This window comes from Aricia agestis, chromosome 4, assembly GCF_905147365.1.
Source record: "Aricia agestis chromosome 4, ilAriAges1.1, whole genome shotgun sequence".
Taxonomy (NCBI): Eukaryota; Metazoa; Arthropoda; class Insecta; order Lepidoptera; family Lycaenidae; genus Aricia; species Aricia agestis.
This window is the reverse complement of record NC_056409.1, coordinates 20,944,548-20,962,686: the sequence shown is the minus strand read 5'-3', so window position 1 is coordinate 20,962,686 and position 18,139 is coordinate 20,944,548. Positions and strand designations below refer to the sequence as shown.

General features: G+C 35.7%; 1 protein-coding gene across 4 annotated transcripts in view; it reads left to right on the top strand.

Moving 5' to 3' along the window:
* The first annotated feature begins 9,015 nt into the window (after positions 1 to 9,015).
* The window catches only part of LOC121726239 (flocculation protein FLO11), a 257,477-nt gene continuing 248,353 nt past the window's right edge, over positions 9,016 to 18,139 (top strand). For all 4 annotated transcript variants that reach the window (XM_042113496.1, XM_042113497.1, XM_042113495.1 and 1 more), the window contains exon 1: positions 9,016 to 9,560. The gene's annotated coding sequence lies outside the window, so the exon portion shown is untranslated. The remainder of the gene's footprint in view (positions 9,561 to 18,139) is intronic.

Here is an 18,139-nt window from a genome sequence, read left to right as displayed (position 1 = left end):
CAGGTGCGTTGCCGGCCTTTTAAGAGGGAATAGGGTAATAGGGTTTAGGCGTGAAGAGGTAATAGAGACGCACTTTCGCATTTATAATACTAGTATGGATTACTAAGAACCTAAAAACGCAGTAACCTAATTCTAGCAGACGCTGGCAAAGGAAACAATTGATAGGCGGCGCTGAGTACTGTCACATTGGGAGTTAGCCAACTTGCCCGAAATAGCCGGGATAGCCGGCGTCGCAGGTGACGGCTATTGCCGGCTATTACGACAATTAGCCGACTGACACCGCACTATTTGTGGGGATTTTTACTTCGCGCCATCGCGGTATATCTTGCCCGCGATGTTAAAAAACTAGATGCTAAAAATATGTTTTTACTTTTTTTTAATATTCAGTAACTAGGACGTTTATTTAAGAGTTTAGAATTTAGGAGTTTAGAATTTAGAGAACTGAAGCGTTATTTTGAGTACTTACCTACCTAAACGAGGTGTGTTTAAAGTAAATTAATTTAATACAATAATAAAATTAACATAAACGGTGGCTTTTTATCAAAAATTTCCTTCTACAATTTTCAAATTATGATTCGGCATAACAATTTTTTGGCATAAAAATAACAGAAGATAATAATATTAATATGGCGGGCAAACGCTAGTGTGAAGGCAGCCTGTTGTAGCAATATAGATAACATACCATTTTTAGGGTTCAGTAGCAGAATAGCAAAAAACGGAACCCTTACAGATTTGTCATATTGTCTGTCTGTCTGTCCATCCTTATGTCACAGCCACTTTTCTCCGAAACTATAAGAGTTATGCTATTGAAACTTGGTAAATAGATTTAGTATGTGAACCGCATTAAAATTTTGGTACTAAAATGGAAAAAAATAGTTATTAAAAATTTTAGGGGTCCCCATAGGGTACAACTTAAATAAAAAAAAATATATATGTCATCTAACCTATAATGCGTGTGGGGTATCTATGGATAGGTCTTTGAAACGCATATTGAGGTTTCTAACATCATTTTTTTCTAAAAAATTTTCTAACCTGAATAGTATGCGAGAGAGGCTTTTCCAAAGTGGTAAAATGTGTCTCCCCTCCCTCTATCTTCTAAAAGCATGATAAGTCTAAAAATAAATATATGATGTACATTTCTATAAAAACTAACAATGAAAATTGGTTTCAACGAGATTTAAAACGTAGTTTTTTTATACGTTATAAATGGTGAACCTTAATTTAACTTTGTTAAATCAACTGAAATATAAAAATAAATCAAAAATCTTATAATTTCAAAAGAATCAACCTTATTGCTGCTCCGAAACCCTTCATAGGTGAGTCAAACTCGCACTTTACCGATTTTATGTAAAATTTATAATCAAAATTGAAAATTTTGTAAGTATATCTGGAATAATGCGTAGAGGCCGCAAAGGTTGATCTTCACACCGAGCGAGGTGATATGCCCGGTCAGGCCGAATCACAAAATACAAATTACTCACGGAGCCGAATCCCACGTCAGTCATTTCAACTGTCGCATATAATATACCGACGCACTCAGTAAACTTCTATAGCACGGTTTGTGGCGCTACTACTAATTACTAGAGATCGCCTCGCGCCTCGCGTCTCGCGCCTCGCGCCTCGCGCCTCGCCCCTCGCGCCTCGCGCCTCGCGCCTCGCGCCTCGCCCCTCGCGCCTCGCGCCTCGCGCCTCGCGCCCGCGATAGTTTCAACGACATACTACTACTATATATTTTGTAAAAAAATATTGACTTTATCATATTTTTTTCAACTCTTGTCTCTGGGACTCAGATGATCTCAGACTGGCCGTGTAAGCATTGTCTATACTAATAGTATCTAAGATTCAATAGAAAAAACTATAATCCATTTTCCTTGTTGTCAACAGATTTCATAAATAAGGGGTTAAAATAGGGGATGAAAGTTTGTATATAATAATACTTCTACGCGAGCGAAGCCGCGGGCAAAAGCTCGTATATTATATAGATTATGGGTACCGCTACCGCCACAAACATGATAATTCACTTCACACTTTGCAATATTTGTAGTTATGAGAGCTGTGATTACACTAAACATAATGTTTTATCTACATGTTATAATAACATCGGTGCCAGTTAACAGGTAAACTCAATTTGTTCCTATAAACCATCCGAGGAGTGGTGAGTGGTGATGTATGGATATGTATGGCATTGCAGGTGAGACTGACTCACATTTTAATGTCTGATTAATTTTAACTGTTCACATTTTTGGACTAATACGTCTTACTGGGCCACGGTGTAAATGTATACAGTAGATTATGTTCGTGCTAGTTAGTTAGCATAGTTCATGCGATGTTCTAAGATTTTTTTAGTTTTTGAGTATAAGTTTATCTGTTTAACATTTTAGTTGATTATATTATAATGGTGTGAACCAATAAAAAAGGCTAGTGAAAAGATAAACTTAAGTAAAAACCACAGAAACCGGACAAGAATCGGGCATGATTACATTAGTGTGATTAATTAAGTTTAGAAAGTACTCTATCCTATGTTACTCTACTGTATGTTACACATACTGTGACTGACGCACGCTTAGTCACTTTGCCTTGAGGTGTGAAGATAGAAGTCGCAAATAATTAGGTGTACTATTATTTGCTAGGTTATTTATGGTACATCTTAGTGATGTTTTTAAGTGACACTAATCTAGTAGTCGAGTTAAGTCAAAAGATGTTAGTCTACAAAAAGAAAAGTCGTAGATTGATATAAATAATAAATAAAATATCTTTTTTTTCAATATGGGTATCATGATACACTTTTTGAAAGTCGAACGAAGAAACTACGTTGCCTACCACCGGTTCGGGAACTACCCCGCCGAGAAGAACCGACGTAAGAAACTCGCACGGGGCCATCTTCTACTAAAAAAATGGAAAATTACAATGTTATGGCTTACAGCTATGTAACAAAATTAAAAGAATATAGAAAGATAGCATACATACATGCTATATGGTTTGTTTGCCACCAGCGTCAGGTGGCGGTCGGCAACCTTTTGGCAGGAAAGGGCCACAAGGAGGCAAAACAAGCTAAAGGCGGGCCGTAGGGCTTATACTCGTATAAACCCTAGAAGCCCATACAGGTCTACACATAATGAGGGCTTTTCTAGACCACAATTAAAAATAAGTTTCAGCGTCTTTTGTTAACATTTGTAAGAGAGAGTATGAGAGGATTTAGAAAAATAAACAATGATTTTTTTTACAAAATAAACAAACAGCTACGTTTTTAAGTTGTAATAACTACTAGCAACATAAGGAAACATTTTTTTGATGCTTATTGACAAATCAGTCACGGGTCGCGTCACGCGTGTTGTCGAACGCTGGCCTAGAGTTGTGTCTCGACACTCTCGACACTTCCGTGGTAGAGCTAATAACATCAAAAGTCACACCAAACAACGTTATCTTTTTTACTTTTTTAATGATTCTTTCTCCTTAAATTCTTTAACTACAAGATGCTGATGTTTGAATTCCAGCTTGTAAAGACGAACGTACTTCTTTACAATTTGGTAACTCAAATGAATTCAAAAGACGTCTCAACAATATGAGAAGTGGTTAATCCCATTACTCATACTCTCGCATTATTAATAGAATGTGGGTAAAACCTCCTTTTTATCTATCAACGCACAGCCCAAACCACTGGACGGATTGGGCTGAAATTCTACCCCCAAAGGGATAAAATAGGGAATGAAAGTTTGTCAATTTTAAACCGATCGGGCTGAGACTTTGTTAACTAATTAATAGCGAAGCCGCGAGCAAAAGCTAGTTGCTCATAAAATTACATGAACCATTCATTTTATCGCCTTAACTGCGATCGATATTATTTTATTTTATTTTATTTTATTATTTTATTATATTAGGGTGGCTTACAGCTAGCTATAACACAGTATATATATATATATATATGTGATAGTTTTCGAAAAGCCAATAGTAAATACTTAAATACTAGATTGTAACTAAACTATTGATGAAGGTGGTTAGTAGTAACAACATGCAAAATAATTTACAATAGGCGCAAACTGGCGTTGCATCTCAATGTCGATGATAACATTAATACGAAGATCCAACGATTTGTAACTATAATAAATAATAATATTATAATAAAAATAAAAATAACAACAACAGCAATGACCAGTTACGACTACACATAGCCGCAACCGTGTCACTGTTGATTTTTCAGAAAAACGGTATTAATAGATGCTAGGCTGCTAGTGAAAAGATCAATATTTTCATAGTCTTGAATTTATAGCTGAGGTACCTTGTGAACTTTTTTGGACATTTATTATATATATATATATATATATATATATATATATATATATATATATATATATATATATATATATATATATATATATATATATATAATTGGAATCTCGGAAGCGGCTTAAACGATTTTCATGAAATTTAGTATATAGGGGGTTTCGGGGGTTCGATAAAACGATCTAGCTAGGAATCATTTCTAGAAAATGTCATTTTCATCGGATACCGAGCAAAGCTCGGTCAAACAGCTAGTAGTCAATTATACTTATATTATTTAAATGTAAAAGTCTGTTACCTCTTCACGCCCAAACCACTGAATCGATTTTGCTGTTTGTTATGGTCTATGGAGTACTTTCCCGGGAAAGGATATAGGATACTTTTTATCCCGAAAATAAGGACCCGTAAGGTACCCGTGCGATAAGCGAATTTTGGCGATACGAGTTGCGGGCGGCATCTTGTATGATGTAATGCGCGCGTACCTAAAATTACGCCAATTTTCTCTACGGCAATGGTGTTTAGTAAAGATAAATTGCATATCGGTGCATAACGAGCATTACAGCTATACTAGAGTACGAGCATCAGCGTAACTGGGTCAAAGACGCTCGCAAAATTGTTCAAAGTCATAATAAGCTCGTCTACGACACAAAAATGTAATATTATGGTATGAAATAAAAAAATGCCATATTATTGTATTATGTAAAATATTACGGTAGATGTCCCAGGTAGCACAAAATTGCTGAGTAGCGTCTGTGGGCACGTTTTTTACATCGCCATTTGCTATGAAAAATTGATATATAAGATTCTACTCAAGCTCTATATGACCAAATTGGGCACACTTTATATAGCAAATTATTACTATATAGAAACAATGTAAGTAGCTTTGCTACGAAGTTTTTGTCATTAAGGTCGCTGTTACATTACGAAAAAACATAGATATAATAAAAATCTGAAATATCACACGACTATAAATATAATATGGCGGATACAGAATTAAATGATACAGAAATAAATATATTACATATATTTTATGAAAATTGTTACTCGCCATAATATGAGCCTAATTTTATATGCAAATTAAGTTTTACTGTTAATGTATCTATGAATTATAAGTAAATTTTTAATGCGCTTCTAATTTTCGATGATTTCATAAATTGTATTAATAATTAAAACATATTTTTTAAATATTTTATTTTTTATTTGTCACTAAAAGCTGAAATTAAGTTTCCTAAAAGTCTAAATACCTATTCGGTTAACAAAAACCACTGTTAAAAACAACTTATTATTTGGCGTAACCGAAATTAAACGTTAAAATCGTAAAATTAGCAAAAATTTTGACAGATTGCACTCCATCAAAACCAATTAAAGGTCTCTACACTAGCATATATTTCACCTTTCATGACTGTTTTTCATATGAATGCTCTTTTCATATGAAAAGAAGTTATTAATATATTAATATTTCTTATGAATGCTATATAATTCACTTTCCATGACTGTTTTTCTTATGAATGCTGAGTAAATTGCTTTTAATGCAAGGTGAATTATGTGGCGGTCAGCAAATATTAATAGATACTAGGCTATATTAATAACTTCTAATAGGCGAAAAGCTGTATAGATGGAACTTACTTGGCTAGAAATTACTGTATTGGGAGCTTCTATATGACAGCTGTGTAAAAACGCTCATTATATCACAACGCATATCCCGGATTTAACAAACACAGGACTCCCTCCACGACTTGTGCTACCTGGGGTGTGATTGAAGGAAAAATTTCTTTACCGGCGGTTCGTTAAGGTACGAGCACATTTCCAGCAGCGGGAGCGGGCCGCATTTTTCATATGTAAGTTTTAATGACCGAATGCGCGTTGGGAAATAAAACTTGTATGAAAAATGCGGCCCGCCTAACTGGGTTCCGTCACAATGTTCGCATACCTTTAAAGGTACACGTACATAGTGACGATTAATATCCTGGCCATTGTGTCGGATCGGCAAAAATTTGTAAAGCGGAGAAGAGAAGACCACCGGCACCTACTAGAACCGTTTTTCTACCCGCGGCGAATATGCATGTCTGCTTAACTGTTTCGTTCTTACTTTTGTCAGCTCTCCCAGAGTGCAACCCGTTTTTTTTTTCTGATGTAAAGATTATTTTGCCAAATATGGGTCGGAGATTATCATGAGTTTTTAATCCCTGACAATGAATCTGTTTGATTCTATGATTTACTTAAAGATAACTTACTACTTTATTATTTACACAGTAGTATAAGATGATACCTTATTATCTATATTCCATACAGTAGGTAGTGCTTATCTCCCCAGGGTCAATACCTCTTGGCTGTCCTTTTTCAAGAGGATTATAACCCTTCCGCTTTGTCGACCTCCCACGGACCAATTCCGAATAACAAAAGAACGCTCTAGCCAATTGATAATGTCCAATGTTTTGAAGTGGGTATTATTCTTTACAAAACATACCTAATCAGTAGGAAACGAAGCTAAAAAATTCTACAAAACTAGCTTGCCCGCATGAAATAGTATCTCTTTATACTTGCATCCACTATTTTGATATTCTTTACTATCAGAGAACATCAGTCGTCTAATCGAAAAGGAATTTCTTTAAAAGAAGAATTTAATCCTGCCTTAAAATAAACGCTCCCGCTTAATCCCGCTTCCGATTTCAGTTGAAGCCTACATTCGCTTTCGCTTCATTAATAATATGGGCAAGCGCCCCAGTGTCATCAATATACCTTTACAAAAAAATAATAATTGAAAAATCGGCCAAGTGCGAGTCGGACTCGCGCACGAAGGGTTCCGTACCGATACAGAGCAAAAATAGGCTACAAATTGCGTCTTTTGTATGAGAGCCCCCCTTAAATTTTTATTTTATTTTAATATTATTATTAAATATTGAAGTACACATAATATTATAACAAAATAATGTATGAAAAATTTATCGCCTATCCTCTTGCCATTATTGATATAGAGCGAAAAAGGCCGAAAAAATCCACGTTTGTTGTATGGGTAGCCCCCCTTAAATATTAATTTTATTTGGTTTTCAGTATTTGTTGATATAGCGGCATTATGTCAAAATTTCAGAAGTCTAGCTATAGCGGTTCTAGAGATACAGCCTGGAGACAGACGGACAAAGAAGTCTTAGTAATAGGGTCCCGTTTCCCGGGACCGCCGTTTTTACCCTTTGGCCACGGAACCCAAAAAAAGGAACTCTTTCAGCGTTAATATACTTTTACAGTCAACTGTATAAAAGGATATATACAGTGTGTAGTGTGTACTACACACCCTAAAGTTGTATTACTTAGTTTCGTTACACCCTGTAAAAGGGATTAAGGCAAAAAGGCGAGATTTCCTTTGACCTAGTATGTTTGGTAAATCTATTGTGTAATGTGTTAAAATTAATAACAATATTAAAACAAAACTTGCTTGAAAAGTACGCGGGTACGTTAAAAGTTAAATTTTTACACAACCGTCCTTGTAGACGGCGCCTCTACGAGCTTCTACGAGCGTCTACGAGCCTCTACGACGTAGAGCGTGTTACATTGGAACATTGAAAGTAGGTGCAGGTGACGCTGAAAAAACAGTGTATAAAGTATTGTCCTCAGATTTTCTAGGGTTCGAGTCCAATTTTGGACACGGGATAATAACTTTTTTCATAAAAGCGCCATCTATCGGCCACGACGGGAATATGAAATAAAACAAAAGCCCTCGTTCGAAAGAAAAACTAACAAAGGTAAAAATGAAAGCAAATAAAAAAGTCTAATTTGGAACGTTTTTTTAAATATCGTGTATCATCAACGTCCATTTGGCGATTGATTCCCAATACAATGAGGGTACGTTGTCAGAGGCGGTCTCCGCTCCTGCGGCGGGGTGCGGGGGCGCGGGTATCGAACGATGCGTGCGCACTCACGTTGTCCATCTGTCCCGCTTTAACACCCGCGCGTCCCCATCTTCCGTCTCATAACCACCGAACAACACAGCCTCCGTTGCGTGCTATTTGATGACGAGTCTGTGTGACCTGTTGTTTATATTGGTCTCAATGCCACTTTAAATTGATTAATTCTTACCGTAACACCTTTGATTGTCATACTTGTTCTGGCGAGGGCTCGGTAATCGTTACACAGTGCTAGTAAACAGCAGTCTTTCCTTTCAGTATTTTCAGCCTTTTTGAGCGTTCCTGAAACAAAGAACTTTGTTTACATTAGTAGTAACAGTTTTAAGGTTTATAAATGTTCACATTTAAAACTCTGATTAGCAACTAAAAATAAACAATTACTTTTCTCTCTCTTAAATAAATTACAACTGCCAAAAAAATATTGATACTTTATTGTTTTTTCCATCTCTCTAATCGATCATACATTAATTACTATCCCACTCGACATAAAAGTAACACGAAAGCCACGCGAATCCATCAATTAATTAGCAAACGAACACCGCGTGATATACGCACATCTATCTCGACCCGTATTCATTCAAAAGTGTTTCACGAAAAGCATAAATCTCGGAGCTTGTGAAGGCGCCCTAAGAGAGTTTTCCACAACTCACTACCACCGATTCAGCGCCCGTAGCCATGCAGGTCCACGCACACACGTGCTCACCGAATACGCGCCTGAAAACCGCGGCGGAGCGTACGGCGGGCGGCCGTCCCGCTCTCTCCCGCGCCGCCGTCCTATTTCAACAGGTTTCGCCTTTCAGCGGTCGCGGCGAGCGCGTGCCGCTAGTAACACGGCACAAACAGTCCGAGACGCACACGTCGGGCCGCCAAACTAAAAACACAGTTTCAGTGACAGTTCCGCCGCCATCCGACATCGGCCGCGTCTCGATGTCTCACTATTTATAGGCGGGCGGAGTGGCGGCCGGCGGCGGTGCGGCGCCCGGCGGTGCCGTGCGCGATGTGCGGACGGAGCCCCGTGTTTACCTCTCCAGTGTTGTGAAATCGTGCGCGATGTAGCCCACCATGGTTGTGATATTCCGTAAGTCCCCCGGCCGTCCGCGCCGGATGTGACGCGGCCTCGCTAGTGAACTGTGTTTTATTTACAAACTTCAGTTGTAAGGTTAGCTAATTTTCGTAGCGTTATTTATCTTCGAAGGTTGTGTACGGTAAACTTTTTTTCCCGTCTTCTCCGGTTGTGACTACATTAGATGAACCTGGTTCAAACTTGCGACTTGTTTTGTTGAGGGTTGCGCCCGGACTTAGTTGTTATGTGACATATAATGATACTTGGACTTTGATGATTTGTGGAAGTGGAAACGAGCGATCGTTAGACCCTTTACCCAGGTGAGTTAATATTACATTTATGTATGAGAGATATGCATATTGTATGAGATTTGGATGTATAAATCTACCCTCATTACCTCTACGTAACGTAGATACAAACGATTTATGGTCAATCATATGTTAAAAACGTAGCTCACAGCTTTGAAAGAGAAGAACAAGAGTTTATTGCACAAAATAAGAGAAAAAGATTTGATTGACCCTCAAGAACAATGGTACCGTACATTTATATTATCTATATTCTACATATATATGAAAATCCTACGAGCGTCCTAATAACCTAAACCTACTATTACTACTTAGTTAAATATAAAGTAAATACTATAACGAATAATAGTAGAGTCCTTTCCTTGTCGGATTTTATAAGCACAAAGATATTACGCCAACGTAAATCACATAAATTCGGCTTTGTCATGTCTTCGGCCGAGTGAAAATTAATAGTCATTGGAAAACGATAGGAATGGAGTCCACAAACTCAGACTTAATCGAAAAGCGATTTTGTTGACTGCCGTTCTCCTGAAATGTAAATCAATTATATCTGTCATACTAAATGCGTGGACTAATTATTACTTTCTGTTTTCATACTCAGTATAAAGAAAGTAGAACAATGAAAAGCAATAATACTGGTCAATAATGCATTGATTTTCAACATCTGAGTCGCGAAGCTTCCGAAGTTAAAGTAATAAAAAAGCAAAGGCTGAAAAACACTGGTCTAATTTATAAAACGTGTAAAAAACACATAGTATAGACTATAGAGTCTTTGTCTCATTAAGTTAACTTTGGTTGACCTGTATGTGCACGACATAAGTAGGTTTGCAAAAAGGGGTACTTATTTAAGATTTTAGAGAGATTAAGAAGAAGACAAAAGTATTGTATAACAAAGAAGAAAATAACCTTCAATGTTACCTTTCGTGAATGTAACGAAACCTATAAGCCACATTATGCCAAAGGAGTGGTTAAGCCACCATGGTATCGCAACCCATAAATATAGCCCTTAGAGGTAATAAGGGCCTGTATAGTGAATTATTTTAGCCCTTAGTAGCTTTAAAGGTAATAATAAGGGCCTATTAAGTGATGGTACGTAGAGTTAGAAGCTTGTCTTGTGTAAAATCTAACAAACATGATAATGATGTTCAAAACTGGCTTTTTTAGCAAGTCCCAATCACAGCGTATGATAATAAAGAGGATTCTAATTTTCTGTTAGATACGATCCCAACAATGTCTAAACCAGCAGTTCTCAAACTTTTTGGTGGCGAAACCCTTTTATGAAGTGACATTTTTGATGGACCCCCAAAATATGTTTTACAGCATGGAGATAATTCATTCAAAGATAGAATGAATTGTCTTCTGTCAACAGTCTTCTGTCTGATGACATTTCTAAAATCAATTCATGTATCGCTCGCGGAGCCTTTACAAGGCATATCCAGGACTCCGCGGAGCTCACTTAAGGCGCTCCCTTTACGGAGATGCCGTAATTTACCGTTTTTAGAGCCTTATTAACTCATAACTTGAAAGCTACAAAATTATAATAATGCAATGCAGCAATAATCTTCAGTACAATATGAACTTTCCTTTCATAGTTATTAATTTTCTATTTTTGTTTATACTTATGATATCAGCTTCCAAAGTTATACCAATTTACTTAAATTCAAGTATACATTCAGTATCTCCCTAGTATTTACAAATCATGGTTATTTGAAACACACGCCAATAGATCGAAAACAAGATTTTGGCGCGATCTCATGTATGGTCAACGCGGCAAATGTATGGTCAAGTTCGTTTGCTCAGGGGATGGCCTTAAGAAGGCGACTAATCCAAAATTGTCGATTTTATAAATCATTTTTGTACTTGATAATAAGCCCCGAATTGTTTAATTTTCTAAACACAGATACTACATTATATTTCCGAGAATTCAATCTGAGCGAAAACACGATATCGTAAAATTTTCTCGATAGAAAAAAATCACAAAAATGCATCTAACTTTGACGATTTTTTTCATATATTGCCAAAACCATGCATTAAACTGAGTTAATATTTTTACACATCTAATAAAAGTCTATCGCCGAGGGTTCGACCTAGCGGATTTTTAATATTCTTTATATTTTTAAAGATATTTAAGAAAAACCACATTGGAGCTTCAAAGCTAAATTTGTCTCACCTCTCATTCGCCAACAGTCGCGTTCGCGCGCGCCTGAGGAGAGGATGTACTTCTTTTTCCTTTACTCCGGATTGAGAAATATTTAATCGAAACCATGGGAAACAAACAAAAATTAAATAAACACACTAAAAACAACCATTAAAGAAAAAAGGGAGCCGATGAACAATTGTAGAAGGCTTTTTAATCTTATATCTTTAAACGAGCAATTCTTGTATATATATATATATATATATATATATATATATATATATATATATATATATATATATATATATATATATATATATATATAATTGGAATCTCGGAATCGGCTCCAACGATTTTCATGAAATTTTGTATATGGAGGGTTTCGGGGGCGATAAATCGATCTAGCTAGGAATCAGTTCTAGAAAATGTAATTTTATTCGTGTTTTATCGAATACCGAGCAAAGCTCGGTCAAACAGCTAGTTTAATATAAAATATGTTTATTTGTTTACGAATATGATAAAATTATCATGACAAATAATTTGTCAAACCCATATGTAGCGGCCGCGCATGCGTAGTGCCTCGTGCTTGAGATGATACCATTGGACGATCTGCGTGTATTGTCCAATGGTATCGTCTCATAGCACGAAGCTTCGTGGCGATAGACGAATCAGCGGCCGCGGCAATAGAGATTGAAAAAATAAATCGGCTTTAAATCGATATCGTTTTGACAAAAACTAGTGTATGACAGCGATTTGAAAATCGATTTGGTTTCAATGAATGTCGTACTCGATACTATGGAAATATCGAATAAATTTCTTCGGAACAACGCTACGGTCTTGTAATGATAAGATTAAATTGTCAAACAGTGATAACATTATAATATTATATGCAAAATTCACTACTTCGACCATTCGCTTGATAATAAATAATAATAAGAGTATGAACAAAGTTGACGGTACATTTATGTAAGGATTTAGAAGAGTACATAATATACTTACTACATAATATATTATAAGGTTTTGTTTGAAAAATGTTCTTTTGAGGGTTCCATACTCAAAGGGTAAAAACGGGACCCTATTACTAAGACTACAATGTCTGCACCTTCAGATTTCCACCTGTTTCAATCGCTGCAGGATTCCTTAGGCAGTGTCAGGTTGACATCACAAGAGGACTGCCAAAACCACTTGTCGCAGTTGTTTCATCAGAAGCTCCAAAATTTTTAGAGCAATGGGATCGTGTCCCTACCAACAAGATGGCAAAAAGTTGTCGAAAAACCTATATATTTTAGTCAATTGTAAATAAACTTTATAAAAAAAAGCTTTCGAATGTTTATATAAAATGCGAAAAAAAATTCCGACTATAGACAAGGTTGCCATACGTAGATTTTTTGAATTTGCCGCCTTTTTCCAGTCTCATCTTTCGCTAGCCAGACTCTAGCATTATAATCGGTTGAACCGTTTTGGATGAGTTCGCGCACAAACACTGTGACCCGAGAATTTTCTATACATATTTGACTAGATGATCCGGCAAACGTCAGTTTGCCACATAAATTATTTCTAGTATCAATAATATATTATATCAAAAAGCAGATAAAAATTATCCTCAAGCCTAACGAATGTATGTATGCAAAATTTTATTGAATCGGTTGAGCAGTTCGCTTACAAACATTGTGACAGAGAATTTTGTATATTTTAATCTGACAAATGTTAATATATTTTACGCAAATACACACAAAAACTAACCAAATTCGGACGTGGACGAAGACGTGGCTAGTAGATTATCTATACATCTATATCTTTACATTTATAGTCTATACATATAAATAAAATTGGAGTGTCTGTTTGTAATATTGAAAGAACTGTTTTGTACTAGATGCATATGAATGTATATAGGGTACATACACCCAAACAACATTTTTTACAATTTTTGTCTGTATGTCTAGACAGACGTCTGTTTGTTCCGGCTAATCTCGGCAATGTCTGGAGCGATTTTGACGGGACTTTTTTTGGCACATAGCTGATGTAGTAAGGCATAACTTAGACTACTTTTTAACCGACTTCCGAAAAGGAGGAGGAAATATTTAACTTTTTTAATATTGGTTCGCGGACAACTCCGTCGTTTGTAGACCGATTTCCAAAATTCTTTTGTTGTTGTATGAGATGTAGCCCGAATTTGGTAACATGATCACAAAAGTGGTGATCTAATGATGCAATCTATGAGAAATCGACAGGACTTCTTAAAATTTACATGGAAACATATGGTGATTTTACGTTTTTCTGAAGGACTTTAAGCTTAAACTACCAAAAAATAAGAATTTGCGCAGAAGTACACCCTGGTTCCGAAGGTGCTGTACAGAACTCTTGAATCCTTATAGATAAATGTTCGGCAATTTTGGCGTTGTTTCAACAACTAAAAGCATATTATTATGTCAATGTGTCAATAATACTAATCATTATCATCACTATAATCATGCCATGAACCATCACATTATTATCAAAAATCTTGCCTTTGATTATAAATATTATTGTTCCACCGTTTGTTGACTGATTTTCAAAACTCTTTTGTTGCTATTTAGTGTTTACTGTTTATAGAGATACAATAACCCGAATTTGGTACAATGCTTCCGAAAGTAGTGGTGAGATATAGAGGGAACTCCTGGATGTTTTTTGGGACAAACTTCATAATTTTTTACTCCGTAGCAGCTAACTTCAGCGCAATTTCTATGTGCAATTTACCGTTTTTTTATAGATCCAGATTAAATGAACTAAAAAGTATTAAAAAATTCATATTCTGTACTCAGTCTTCATTATTTTGAAGTCGGTACCAACTACCAGCTAACCTAATCGCCAGTTCTATGACAAAATATAACTGCAACTTATATGACTGGTACCGACTTCAATTAGAATAGAATAGAAAATACTTTATTTGTACAACTTAAAACTAAAACTTAAACTTAAAAAACACTATAACGGAAAAATATGTACAAATAGGCGGTCTTACTGCTAGCAGCAGTTTCTGCCAGACAACCTTTGTCATTTTAAAATACAACACAATTAATTATAAAGATTGAGAACAGAAATACTGAGTACAGAATATGAATTATTAATAAATACTTTTTAGTTCATTTATGAAAATTACTAATGTCTATCTTGGAAGTCGGTTTCAATTTTTGTTTAAAAATAATTGTTTTAGGGGAGAGGGGGGCTAGATTTAACAGGGGTAAGTATTAACAAGTCTATAACTACTAAATTAAATAACAATACGGTAAGACGTTAAATGTTATAAGTTCGGGCGACGTCGGCGAACGATTTGCGACAAGTGTGTTGCCCGCCGGCCGCCACGTTGTGAAGTTATGGAATGTCGGTGCAAAAATACAGGTAAACAAACATTTTTACGTCTCGAATTTTTTGATTCATTCTTTATTTATTTGGTTTTGCGATTTCAGATTTTTATATGATTAATTTTATAATGTACATATGAAAAATATATGATTAATGTTATTTAGTTGTTAATTACATTTCCGTGTTATTTTATTAAATATACCTATAGTTTTTTTTAAATAATTAGTTATATCAAAATAGTTCCTCGGGGGCTAGTTTTAACAAAAGGAACGGGGTAAGTATTAACCGTTAATATTTGGTATTACAAGCAAGTTGGAGCTGCCACATCTATAACTCTGGCGGCACTCCGGCAACACCAAATCCACTGATGTCCGAATCCGAGGATCACATTCAATTTTTGTTGCAAGTGGAATCCATAGGGGCTGGAAACAGCTCAGGTTGGATGACATAAAAGGAAATTTATGTTATTTGACAGAAGATCTTATTGTTTTTTAACACTTGTATGTCAAAAAATAAATAAATAACCAATTTATTACTATGTTGTTCTTTTACTTCCATGGTTACATGAAATTCTGACAAGTTTACTAGCGTTAATACTTACCCCGTCACTGTTAATATTTGCCCCCGAAACGGGGCAAGTTTTAACCGCTGACTTTTTAAAAAAAAATGCGTCTCCCTTCGGATCCAAGTAATTTAGATGAATTTTTTGCTTAGTATATGCAAGTCATATAAATTTCCGTCAGTCTGGTATAAAAATAATAACATAAGGTTTTCAAATTAAGAAGATAAATGACAATATTCAAAATCTGTTAAAACTAGCCCCCCTCTCCCCTACTCTTATTTCGTTATCTTTAAGATTTTCTATACAGTATTGGCGTTTTTATCTACAACTTTAGGTTCATGAAAAGTGATCAGATCAACTACTTAACAAGATCCCGTTTTTACTACTCTTACTCTCTTTTTCATTTTCTTTTTTTATCACATTTTGCTGACGCGGACGAAGTCCCGGGCAACAGCTAGTATTAAATAAAGTAATAATATTTTTGTAACAACTACAGCAGAATCGATCTAGTAGTGTCAGAGCCCATGGGCGTACCGAGGTTCTGGGCCAGGGGGGGGGGGGGCAAAATACCCAGGTTCTGGGCCAGGGGGGGGGGGCAAAATACCCAGGTTCTGGGCCAGGGGGGGGGGGCAAATTACCTAGGTTCTGGGTCAGGGGGGGCAAATCAGATTTTTTATAAGCTAGGTGTTTTTATAGAAAAAAAATATATATAAGTTTTAGTTGATGATTTTTATAGATAAAAATACTAGATAATATACTTAGTAGGGACGTCAACATGATCCAGGGGGGGGGGGGCAGCTGGATCATGTTGACGTCGACAGCAGGGGCAGCCCCCCTTGGTACGCCCATGTCAGAGCCTCTTCGATTTCGATAAATAAACATATCATAAAGTATTACTAGTGTTTACGGCAAAAAGTATTAATTTGATTCTCAAAGTACAGATAGAAAATGTGCCTCGAACTTCTCAAAATTTTATCTGATATATTTAGTTATACTACGTTCGTACAAAAAGTGATTACGAGAATAATTACACAAAATAGCCGCGGTGACATTTTAAATGCGTTGGGCGAGTGCGGGGTATGATCATAAAAAATCGGTTTTCACCTGTGCACTTCACGGGTGAAAACCGATTTTTTTCTGTCCTTAATGAGAATGGTTGATCTAAATTCTAAATCCTATGAGAACAACTTGAATATTTTTTGCACAGTATAAAACTCCTCCTTAACTTTAACCAGTACTAACTAAAAAACATTATTGCGTAATTTAAATCATCAGGAGTTTAGGTTCTATTTTTGAAGCGCGCTCTTTTATGCACGTAGATTATTAAAACCCACATTTTCCGCACGAAAAGCTTGCGGCCAGCAAATTATTTTAACTTACTTTTTTTTTTTTTCTTAACTTTTTTTTTTTTTGTTTTTTAAACGCGTTTTATTTTGTTCCAAACCCGAAGCCGTAACGAGCGCCGACGAGTTAGTATATTACTCGCCCGGCTGTGGTCAGACAAATAAAAAAATTGTATTGGCTCACCCACATGCCGTGATGATTTCGCGATAGTATTTATGCTGATATAATAATAATAATAATTATCGTTTATTTCTCACCTTAACAAAGAAGAATAAACAAAAAACATAACCAAACTACGTAAATTATCATAATAAATGGTAATATTATTATGCACTAGCTATTTGACCGAGCTTCGCTCGGTATTCGATAAAACACGAATTAAATGACATTTTCTAAAAATTATTCCTAGCTAGATCGATTTATCGCCCTCGAAACCCCCTATATACTAAATTTCATGAAAATCGTTGGAGCCGATTCCGAGATTCCAATTATATATATATATATATATATATATATATATATATATATATTTATACAAGAATTGCTCGTTTAAAGATATAAGATTCGATAAACGACAGTGAAGTTCGACAACAAATTAATATATGGGATTTGACATAATATCTATATTCGGTACATTTTTGATTTCGAACTTGGTCGTTCGAAAATCTTAATCTTAACTTTAAACAATCACACACACTTATAGTAAAGATAAATATTGTATCTCTTTATCTCTATTTATAAAAAAGATAAATATCTCTATTAATAAGATGGGATCAGCAGTTTTGGTGTGACGATGAAACGAATACACCCATATTGCTAAAATCATGACCTTCCTTTCTTTCCGACTTTGTCGTGGTCATATGAGTGCTTTCATCACAAGTTTAATTATTATAAAGTTAGGTCGACTTTTGACGATGTTTCTGACGATATTCTGATACGTGAAACATGTCGGATTTTGGTCAGAATATTATTTGCTCTATGTGCTAGTAACGCCCTCTGCTCCGTCTTTTAATAATGTCGAATTGAGTCTGTGTGGCGAGGATAATCGTATCTAGTGTTATTACTCGTTCAACGTAAAATTAAAAGTAAATAAAATCCAATTAGTTTTTGGTAATCTTGGTATTTTAACTTTTTGCGTTAAGTGAATTGCTCAAAGAGGGAGCTCAGAAAATATTTTTTGAGGCGAACTAAATGAATGTTGATTAATTT